This window comes from Zootoca vivipara, chromosome 3 (assembly GCF_963506605.1).
Source record: "Zootoca vivipara chromosome 3, rZooViv1.1, whole genome shotgun sequence".
In the NCBI taxonomy this organism is placed as follows: domain Eukaryota; kingdom Metazoa; phylum Chordata; class Lepidosauria; order Squamata; family Lacertidae; genus Zootoca; species Zootoca vivipara.
In genome coordinates this window covers 68,870,418-68,881,562 of record NC_083278.1, presented here as the reverse complement: position 1 = coordinate 68,881,562, position 11,145 = coordinate 68,870,418, and positions in this window count along the sequence as shown.

Here is an 11,145-nt window from a genome sequence, read left to right as displayed (position 1 = left end):
CAGATGCAACTCTATGAGAAGTGAGTTCCACAACTTAGGGGCTGCTGAAAACAATGTTCCCTCTTTGGTTCCCTACCCCACCCCAGAGGTTTCTAAGGGTGGTGGAACAACCTGAGATCTTGGCACCTGAGAAATGGAAGAGAACCAGCAGCAAAACACCATGCCATCAACTCCCTGTATAGAAAGCCTGCCCAGAAGGATTCCATGGTTGATTGTATTGAAAGAAACATAGAATTGGGAAATTAGTGGAGATGTACTCCCAATGTACTTCTCCAGTGAAGGTCACCCATCAAGGCAGTTTCCGTTTGAAAAAATGGGTCAGAAACTAGAACAAATTGGTTCCAAATAATTGAAGCTGTATTTTCAGTGCTCTAGATTTATGTTTTCAGTTAGCCCAGTGCTTGTCATACATACTTTTAGTTCTAGAATGATGTAACCTTGGATTCACACCACCCCAAATGGCATTGACCCTATTTAGAGGTTTAAGAATATTCATAATGTCCAGGTTCAAGAACTAAATATGTAAGTAGCCAAGCAGCTTGGATTTCTCCAGACATGTGTAAACTGATTCAGAATCAAGAAATCAGCACTCCCATTCTGATTGATCTAGACATATACTGCTTTTTCTGAGAAATGCTGATATCAGTACTGAGCAAATAAATAAGAGTTTATTTCTGTACTGCCTTTTTGCCAAAAAGACCCCCAAGGCAGTAGGTGAAGATTTATGCACAAAAACAAATTTCAAATGAAAAATGCAGCTTAGAAAAGTTTAAGACAACAAATACATTAAAAAAAGACTACAATCAAAATACATTCATAATCCTGCTATAGGCAAAGTTTAGTTCCCACAAAAATGTCAGGGAGAGCAGGAGAAAACCCTTAGGGAGCTGCTCTTTCTTATTAAGGCCCCAGTCAAGGGGTGGGGCAGACAGATGGAAAAATTTGCCCTTTGGTGGTCCAGCACAATTTCTCCCCTGCATATTCCATGATGATTCAGAAAGTTGTGACTTGAATACAACTTAACTACATGTGTCTGTTACTCCGAGTCCCAACACAAATGAAGAAAGACTTCTAGGACTTAACTATAAGTCTCTCTCCATGTTGGACTGGGAGTAACAAAAGCATACAAAGTGGTATTCAACTATGTTTTAATCAGAGTAGACCCACTGAAATTAATGGACCTACTTAGCCATTTTTCATTCATTTCAGTTTGTCTGGTCTGAGCAAAACTTAAGTTCAATATTATCCACAGGGTAAATCCGGACATGCCCTCCTTGTGCAAATGAGTGGGCTCCTCGAATCCAACACGTTCCCAGTGGCAGAAGGGGAAGGGATTATTTTCTCTAAATTCGTCTTGCAGACCCAAATACCCCTCCCAGGTACAGAAGGTTCTCTTACATTCCAGAATAGACTTTCAGAAGCAATGGGTTGCATGGAGAAGAGGGAATTCATGAAAATATGTTTTTTTCAAAATCATCTTCTGCCAGTGGGAGTGTCATGTTCACAGAACTCCACTGCTCTAAAGTCTGGCTCCAAATATTTGTATAAAATCTGTTTTTATACTAATACGAACAAAAACCCCATGTATCTTCTCCACTGCATTTGTCAGTTCTCTTTCCATTTTCCATCATGCCAGGAACTTGGATAGTCCCTTCAATAGCTTTGAATCATTTTGAGGTGGTTTCTGTAGTTCCAACACTGCTGAGCAAAATGTTTTCCTGAATTAAAATAACTATGCAACCAGTTGTATCAGCTGAAGAGTGCTCTAGACTTTGTTTTTCTCAAATACCTTATGCTGCATGGCAAACTTCTTTTGAAAATGAAAAGCCGTGACATTGGGGTCAGCTATTCAAACAAGGATGGAAGTCCTTTGCATGAATCTTAAGCAGCTCTTTAGATTCCAGCCATTGTACATAGTGACGAAATGAGATTTGCAAAGGCATGTATAACACATTCCTACACATATAAACCTCGAAATGCAAAGTACAAGATGGGGGATAATAAGCAAGAAAGCAACACTTCCAGAACAATCTTAGAATTATAGCAGATAAAAAACTGAACACAAGTTAGTGATATAGTGCTGTGGGGAAATGGCCATTGCCATTTAGATTGTATCTATGGACAGGTGACTGCGGAAGTAATAGTACAACTCTACTGGAAACTGGAAAGGGCTAATTTGGACTACTGTGGTGTGTGTGTGTGTCTCCTGCTTTCAGTTCTGATTCAATTTGTCTCCTAGACAGTAAACATGGAAGTAATAGATTTGAACAAGGGCTGGTCTGCAAATGCACATTCATCACTTGATTATAACATCAAATACTGAGTCCCTTTTGTGTAAATCAACCATAATGCATCGTCACAAATAGAGTTGACAACCTCTGTGGTGACAGTTCACATGCTCAGTTCAGAATCATCACATTATTGCTCTATCACAGGCATGTCGAAAGTCCGTTCTGGGGGCCTAATCTGCCACCCCCCAGCCAGTTTTATCTGGCCCCTGTGGCAGTTTATTTATCGGGGTCAAATCCTTTAAAAAGCTCATCAGCTTCAATCCTAAAAAGAGCTCAACAAGTTTGGTCGACCCCCATGCATGTTCACTTCATCAAATCTGGCCCTCTTTGAAAAAAGTTTGGGCACCCCTGCTCTATCACATCTGTGGGCCACCCAAGATACAGGAGTTGTGCATATTATCCTCAGAGCAATCCTGCACGGAAGGTTAGACCAAAAGAAAGTAATTTTTTTAAAAAATAAAAGAAAGTAATTTTTCAGAGAACCTCACAGGGAAGCAAAGTTTTGAACCCTGTTCATCCCAGATTGCAAGAGAAACCCTGCAAATGCTTTTGGGCAATCTGAAAGTTTTGAATATATAGAGCTAAGCCAATTCAAAGTATAACATAAATACAAATTGATGTGTGTGCATTAAGTATGTTTCTTGCTTCCTATCTGATTTATGCAGTGGCATTATTCAAGTGTAGCATGGCACATATTCTTGAAACAAACCTTCATTAATCCTCTGTGTGAAAGCAGAATATCAGTTCATGTTAATTCTCAAATAAGCATAAGTATTTGTTACTTCCTTTGTTTTCTTGTCAGTACCACAATAAGATATAAATCACATGAGCTAACTAAGGTGGATATTTTTTATTGTGTTTTTACTTATATCACTGTCCAAGTGTCCAAGAATTTATTAATTTGGACCCTTTGGGTTGATATATGTACAGTACTGGGCAAAGATGCCAATTTGCAGAGGAAGGAGATAGCAAGCAGAAAGAGGGGGCATACAGTAAAGCCAAGCAGCTATTCCCAAAATGTAATGCATTTCACTTGTTTAAAAAATGCCCTGCACAATGGGACAAAATACACAGTACTTTGCCATATTGTCTGTGCAAAGCCTGTCTGTTTGGTCATGCGCAGAAAGCAGCTAGGCAGTGAGAGTGGGATGTATTGACAAGAACAAGATGAATGACCCCCTGGAGACTGCGGGTTTGTGTGCTAGTTTCCACCACCTTTTCATCCCTTTGTAACCCATTTTGGTTCACATGCAGATTAATTTTGACCAAGTCCTTACCAAATGCTCTCTTCTTTTCCACCCACTTAGCTTTGGAAGGTAGACTGGAGAATCTAAATATTTATGAGATCTCTCTCACTCACTCACTCTCTCTGGTTTATGATGCACCGTTGTTGAATGTAGAGGAATTACGTTAATGAATGCATGCCTGCACACACAGACACAGAAACCCAGCAAAGGGGGAAAACACACACAAAGCTTTGTCAGCTCTAATGTCGGCTCTTACCAAACAGTTCCCATGGAAAAAGAGAGAGAGAGGCAAACAGATTCAAAATCTTGCCAGGAGAAAAGGTTTTACAAAAGATGAACAAAGTTGCATCTTTGCTTTCCTTGGCTATAAAAGTGTCTTGTTTCATATCGGGGCGGAAGGTGGGGTGGGGAGCTGAAGTGAAACACATTCATATACAAATTAAAAGTTTGTTTAAAATGCTGTAACTGATTTGAGCTGCTCAGTAGCACAGAGAGAAGTCCTATATTGTGCTTGGATCAATGCAACCCCAAAACAAAAAGTTAGCAAATGGCATAGATCTTGTTTGCTTATCTTCTTGCATACTTTATTTGTCTCTGAGGATTTTGTATACAAATAAATATCAACTGGACAGGATTGTATGACGTTATGTTCTTTCTTTCCTTGTGCAACGTTTGTGAAACTCTGGTCCACGCTTGACTAAGACCGTCATTCTATATATACTTAGGAGCAAGCCTCATGGAACTCAATGGGTCTTACTTCTGAGTAGACATGCATAGGATGGGCTAGAAGCTCGTGCTCTGGACACCTCCTGCCTTGACTACTGCAAGCCTCCTTCCTCAGACTTTCCCTTGTCGTGCATCAGACCCCTCCCTGCCTCAGAACTCCACTGCCAAAAACGATAAACCTTTCTAGTCACTCAAACTATAGGACACTATATTTAACTATATTTAAGTTCAAATACTTAAATTGGCTTCCCACATCACTTATGTCCACAACAAACACATTCACCTGCAGTCCTGTCAGGGTTCCTGTGTGTATTCTCAGGTAGATGGGGAACAACTTGCAGTAACTAGTCCTGTGTACACAGTTTCTCACCTGAATCAAATGGCTAGAGCTACTTAGTGGGAAACTCCCCCCCCCCCAAAAAAAAAAGAAATAGCAGGTATTTTCCAATTTGACAGCATAACATCTTTAAATGATGTCTTCTATCTTTGTAATTTAATTTAAACATTTAATATGAGTGCAAAACCATATATTACAATGAAATATGCAGAATGTTACACATGGGTGAACACATTTTATTAAAATACTGGAACTGAAATAATAGACTGCTTTACTTTATGGCAAAAGACTAATATTTTCAATCTTTAATTGTCACTGTCCACCCTACCTCCACCCATTTTATTCTCTGGCCTTCGCAAACCTAAGCATAAGGTGGTACAAAATTTCTGTTTCCTTTCACAACAGAGCAGCAGGATGTTGTTGTTTAGTCGTTTAGTTGTGTCCGACTCTTCGTGACCCCATGGACCATAGCACGCCAGGCACTCCTGTCTTGCACTGCCTCCCGCAGTTTGGTCAAACTCATGTTCGTAGCTTCGAGAACACTGTCCAACCATCTTGTCCTCTGTCGTCCCCTTCTCCTAGTGCCCTCAATCTTTCCCAACATCAGGGTCTTTTCCAAGGATTCTTCTCTTCTCATGAGGTAGCCAAAGTATTGGAGCCTCAGCTTCACAATCTGTCCTTCCAGGGAGCACTCAGGGCTGATTTCCTTAAGAATGGATAGGTTTGATCTTCTTGCAGTCCATGGGACTCTCAAGAGTCTCCTCCAGCACCATAATTCAAAAGCATCAATTCTTCGGCGATCAGCCTTCTTTATGGTCCAGCTCTCACTTCCATACATCACTACTGGGAAAACCATAGCTTTAACTATACGGACCTTTGTCGGCAAGGTGATGTCTCTGCTTTTTAAGATGCTGTCTAGGTTTGTCATTGCTTTTCTCCCAAGAAGCAGGCGTCTTTTAATTTCATGACTGCTGTCACCATCTGCAGTGATCAAGGAGCCCAAGAAAGTAAAATCTCTCACTGCCTCCATTTCTTCCCCTTCTATTTGCCAGGAGGTGATGGGACCAGTGGCCATGATCTTGGTTTTTTTGATGTTGAGCTTCAGACCATATTTTGCGCTCTCCTCTTTCACCCTCATTAAAAGGTTCTTTAATTCCTCCTCACTTTCTGCCATCAAGGTTGTGTCATCTGCATATCTGAGGTTGTTGATATTTCTTCCGGCAATCTTAATTCCGGCTTGGGATTCATCTAGTCCAGCCTTTCGCATGATGAATTCTGCATATAAGTTAAATAAGCAGGGAGACAATATACAACCTTGTCGTACTCCTTTCCCAATTTTGAACCAATCAGTTATTCCATATCCAGTTCTAACTGTAGCTTCTTGTCCCACATAGAGATTTCTCAGGAGACAGATGAGGTGATCAGGCACTCCCATTTCTTTAAGAACTTGCCATAGTTTGCTGTGGTCGACACAGTCAAAGGCTTTTGCATAGTCAATGAAGCAGAAGTTTCCTTTCACAACAGAGCAGCAGGATATGGAATTTTAAAACATGCTGTCTTGTGTTACCATTTTAAAAATGGTTTGGCAATGGCAGAATGTTTGCTTGCTCTTTGAATACAATAGGATTTTTACTATCTAACTCCTATTTATATTTATGTCTGTTGGGATTTCAGAAACAGTTACCCTAATAAATGTGTTCCAGTTTTTATTGCGCTTTGTTTTCAAGTTGTCCACTTTGATATGTAATTGAATCCAATAAAGCGATCTACATTTCATTTGTTCAAAGGCTATCATTTATGTCAGGCTCAATATTGACACTGCCATTTACATTTACATTGCTAGGGACTTTGTGGAATGAAAATTCGCTCCGAGCTAGATCCAATGCAAAATGAACTTACTGTGCAGAGTTTGCTGCACACCAGGGGCCTGCAGTGGAACTATTGCAATGCCAGATAAGTCTTAGCAAGATGAGCAAGAACCGTTACAGTGGCTGGGTTCACACATTACACTGAGCCAATGTTAAGCCATAGTTTCTTAAAATAAATCTTGCTTAAAGCACCAGTTGCCCCACAGAGGATTAAAAAAATCAATGTACGTTCACAAGTTGTAAGTGAGGTTTGAAGATGGTGGTGTATCACCACCATCAACTAGGCATTTTCTGTATATTTCCTTGGAAATGAACAGAAATGTTATTTAGTTGTCTCCTGATAGTGGCATGTTTCTTTAAGCAGCAGAACTACATTCATGTTTGCTTATTTGTTGCATCATTTGCAGCAGTTTTGTCATGGTTGGGGATCCCTTTACTTTATCACACACACACACACACACACACACACACACACACACAAAAAAAAATAAGCAGCATGTTTGTTGGGACTATCACAACAGGGGTAGAACATGGTCCACTGAAGGACCACTGGGCAACTTCAGGTGGGCTACCTGGTGCCTGCTGGTTGCTGAAACTCTTGCAAGGTGTGTTGGACAATTCCCTTGATCTGATCCAACAGATAACATCTTGGGTTCATTCTTGGAAACTGTTAATCCAGTTTAGCTAAGCATTAAGTGTACAGATATCATTGGTGAACTACAGGGATTCTAGATTTTTTTTTAAATACAATCTACTGTAATTCCTGACATCAATTCATGCTTGACTTGAATTAAAATATATTTTTCTGCATTGTACTTTTCCCAATTGAAAGTTTTTATTGGTATTCTCCCATATATATGTTTTCCTAGTTTTTCTTCAGTTGCTGAATACTAAAGAGAGAAGCTTGCATAAACCTCAATTTGAGCATTATTTTTCTATTAAGAAATAATTCAGTCTTTCAAAACTACATGACTGGAATTTGTTTGCATAAATGTAATTCCACAAATGTCAGTGCTCAGAAGCTGAGTGCTAATTACATGATCTAATTTTGGTGATTTTTTTTAAAAGAAGAAAAGTTAATGTCAGGAGTCGCCCATCTTTCCTTTTTACTAACAATCTATCTACTCAGTTATTAACACATTTGTATCCCACCCTTCTACGACACAGCTCACAGTCTGAATAAAATCACAATAGAACAACAGCAGCCATAAGAATTATGAAAGGAAGAGATAAAAGGACTGAGGCGGCAGCAATCAACAACAGATGTCAAATCAGGAATACCTTACAGAGGAGCACATCTGAACAGGAAGGTTTTAGCTGACTTCTAGAGGGAGATTTTAAAAGCGTGCTTACCCAAATGCCATGCAGCAAGCAGCTTCCTTAGCTTGGGTACAATTGTTAAGAAGTTATGCTCTCTCATGCCCACCATGATCAGTCATACCTCAGGTGGTGTGGAATACAGAGTAGGAGCCCCCTCTAAAATATGAATCTGCATGCCGGTAGATTCATATTATCAGGGGCAACCCTTCTGGTGGTTTGTCTTAATTTTCACTTAGAATCACCAGCAAAAACAAGGAACTTTTAACATTCTGATGGTGGCCAGAGAGAGAAAACATTCAGGAGACAATGTTGAACACCACCTCCTTTAGTCATCATGCCTGTTCAATGCCACCTCCTATCTTTGTCCATATTCCTTTAAACCTCAGGTCTGGGAGTCAGATGTGTCCCTCCAGCTGTCTCTCTCTGACCCTCATTTCCCCTCACACACCACACAGCTCACTGGTCCTGTTTCACACTCTCCTCAAGTGTTTTTGCCTAGCCAGAATTGTTTGTGACCTGTGATAATGCTTCACACCTGCCTGAATGGAGAATGGGCAGGTATGTAATAATAATAATAATAATAATAATAATAATTTTTTATTTGTACCCCGCCCATCTGGCCGAGTCTCCCCAGCCACTCTGGGCGGCTCCCAATTGAATATTAAAACAATACAGCATTAGCACAATTACAAAAGTCACAAACAATAAATAAACCACATCAAAAAATACACAACCAAATGGAAAACAATTTCCACATAAATCAAAATCTAAAACTAAGTAAACAGCCCTGATACATGTAAGGTGGGGATTAGAAACTCCTGGTTTCGCATGGCTGGAATGAGACCTGTTGTGTGAAAGGTCACAAGCCACTCTACTTACATTTCCTTCTGGCCCTGCCGCCTTTGTGTCCCGCCAGGCCACCAGGCATGTGCCTCCCCCCAAAAAAGTTTCTCACCTGTGCTTTAAAGAAATAGATATGAAACATAATGCATAATATACAGTTCCTGAACCTCTTAAGCATTTCTTTATGAGCAAGTACAGCCAGTCCTCATAAAGCAAATTTTGTAAGCCCAGGTACCTATCCCAAAGTACCTATCCTGTATCATTTGATGCTAATCTCCAAATGTCTTTGAAACATTAATAATAATAATAATAATAATAATAATAATTTTTATTTATACCCCGCCCTTCCCAGTCGAGACCGGGCTCAGGGCGGCTAACAACAAATAATATCAACACAAATATAAAAGAAACAATTCAGTTAAAACAACAGAATAATACAATGTTAAAATTCAATTTTAAAATTAAAAATCTACGAATAAGATAAAACCATTATGAATAAAACCTTAGGGGAGGGTAACCGTGGGGTCAGACTGCATCAGTCCGAAGGCCAAACGAAACAGCTCTGTCTTGCAGGCCCTACGAAAAGATGACAAATCCCGCAGGGCCCTAGTCTCCTGAGACAGAGCGTTCCACCAGGTCGGGGCCAGTACTGAGAAGGCCCTGGTCCTGGTCGAGGCCAGCCTAGCCACCTTGTGACTCGGGATCTCCAATATGTTATTATTTGTGGACCGTAATGTCCTCTGTGGGTCATACCGGGAGAGGCGGTCCCGTAGGTACGAGGGTCCTAAGCCGCATAAGGCTTTAAAGGTCAAAACCAGCACCTTGAACCTGATCCTGTACTCCACCGGGAGCCAGTGCAGTTGGTAAAGCACTGGATGAATATGATCCCGCAGCCGGGACCCCGTAAGGAGCCTCGCTGCGGCATTCTGCACCCGCTGGAGTGTGTGGGTCAGTTTCAAGGGCAGCCCCGCGTAGAGCGAGTTACAATAATCAAGCCTGGAGGTGACCATCGCATGGATCACTGTGGCTAGATCAGGTTGAGAGAGATAGGGGACCAACTGCTTAATGCGGCGGAGATGGAAAAATGCCACCTTGGCTGTGGTTGCAACCTGTGCCTCCATGGAAAGGGAGGCATCCAAGGTTACCCCCAAGCTCTTGACAGAAGGGGCTGACACTAATTGGTCCCCAGCGAAAGATGGAAGTTGGCCCCCCCGCCCCATGTCATCCCGACCCAGCCAGAGGACCTCTGTCTTCGAAGGATTTAGCTTCAGCACATAGCCATCCAGCAACAGCTTCCAGGCACTTGGTCAATGTGTCCGGGGCCGAGGCAGGACAGTCATCCATCAACAGATAAATCTGGGTGTCATCAGCATATTGATGACAACCCAGCCCAAAACTCTGGACAATCTGGGCGCATGAAGATATTAAAAAGCATTGGGGAAAGGATTGCACCTTGCGGGACTCCACACACCAAGGAGTGCCGCGGTGACAACCCCCTCCCTAGCGCCACCCTCTGTCCCCGACCTGAGATAAAGGAATGCAGCCATTGTTGGACTGTACCCTGAATCCCCACGTCGGCAAGGCGATGGTCTAAAAGCTCATAATCGACCATGTCGAAGGCGGCTGACAGATCTAGAAGAATCAGCAGCCCCGACCCGCCTTGATCCAGCTGTTTACGGAGGTCATCTGTTAGGGCGACCACTGCTGTCTCGGTCCCGTGGTCAGGACGAAAGCCGGACTGGAATGGATCTAAAGCCGATGTTTCATCCAGAAACCTACCGAGCTGTTAAAAGATTATAGCAACACTCCTTATACCAGTGCCTTCCTATACTCATTTTCACTATAGTTTTACAGAAGCCATTTCAAAATAATAGCACAGAATTTAATAATGCCCCCGCTAAAGCAATGGTAGCCAATGTGCATTCCAGATGTTGTTCTATAGCTCCCATCACCACTGGCCATTGGCCATTCTGACTGGGACTGAGGGGAGTTGGAGTCCAACATCTTGAAGATACCGCATTAGCTACCTCTGTGCTAAAGCATACAAAATAGGGCTCACAGCTCATACTTGGTCTTGACAGAAGCTTTTACTTAACCTATCACAGAAAATACTTTGGCAAGGTAAAAAGCAATATGGCAGACCCACCATATTAATATTTTTCTGTAGACTACAAGGAGGTTTTCTTACAATCAATCAGTATATGAAATCTGTTAAATAAACCATCAGAATTTGAGGATTGCATATCATTGAGTATCTTTTGGGGGTCCTTTTAGGATATACTGCCACCATTTCATCTGGACAAACATTTGTCTTGGAAGGTAAACTTTTTAAATGTCTATTTTGCTCTTATGTCAGAAAAATCCAGTTCAAGTGAAAGCTTCCAGACCCTCATTAAGACCCTTCAGACATGGTTAAACTCAAAGGAGCAGAAAGCATTTGCTTGGCTTTAATGTAAAATATGCAGAGCAAACTCATCCTTAATTAGACACACATGTCTTTCAAGATATCAATG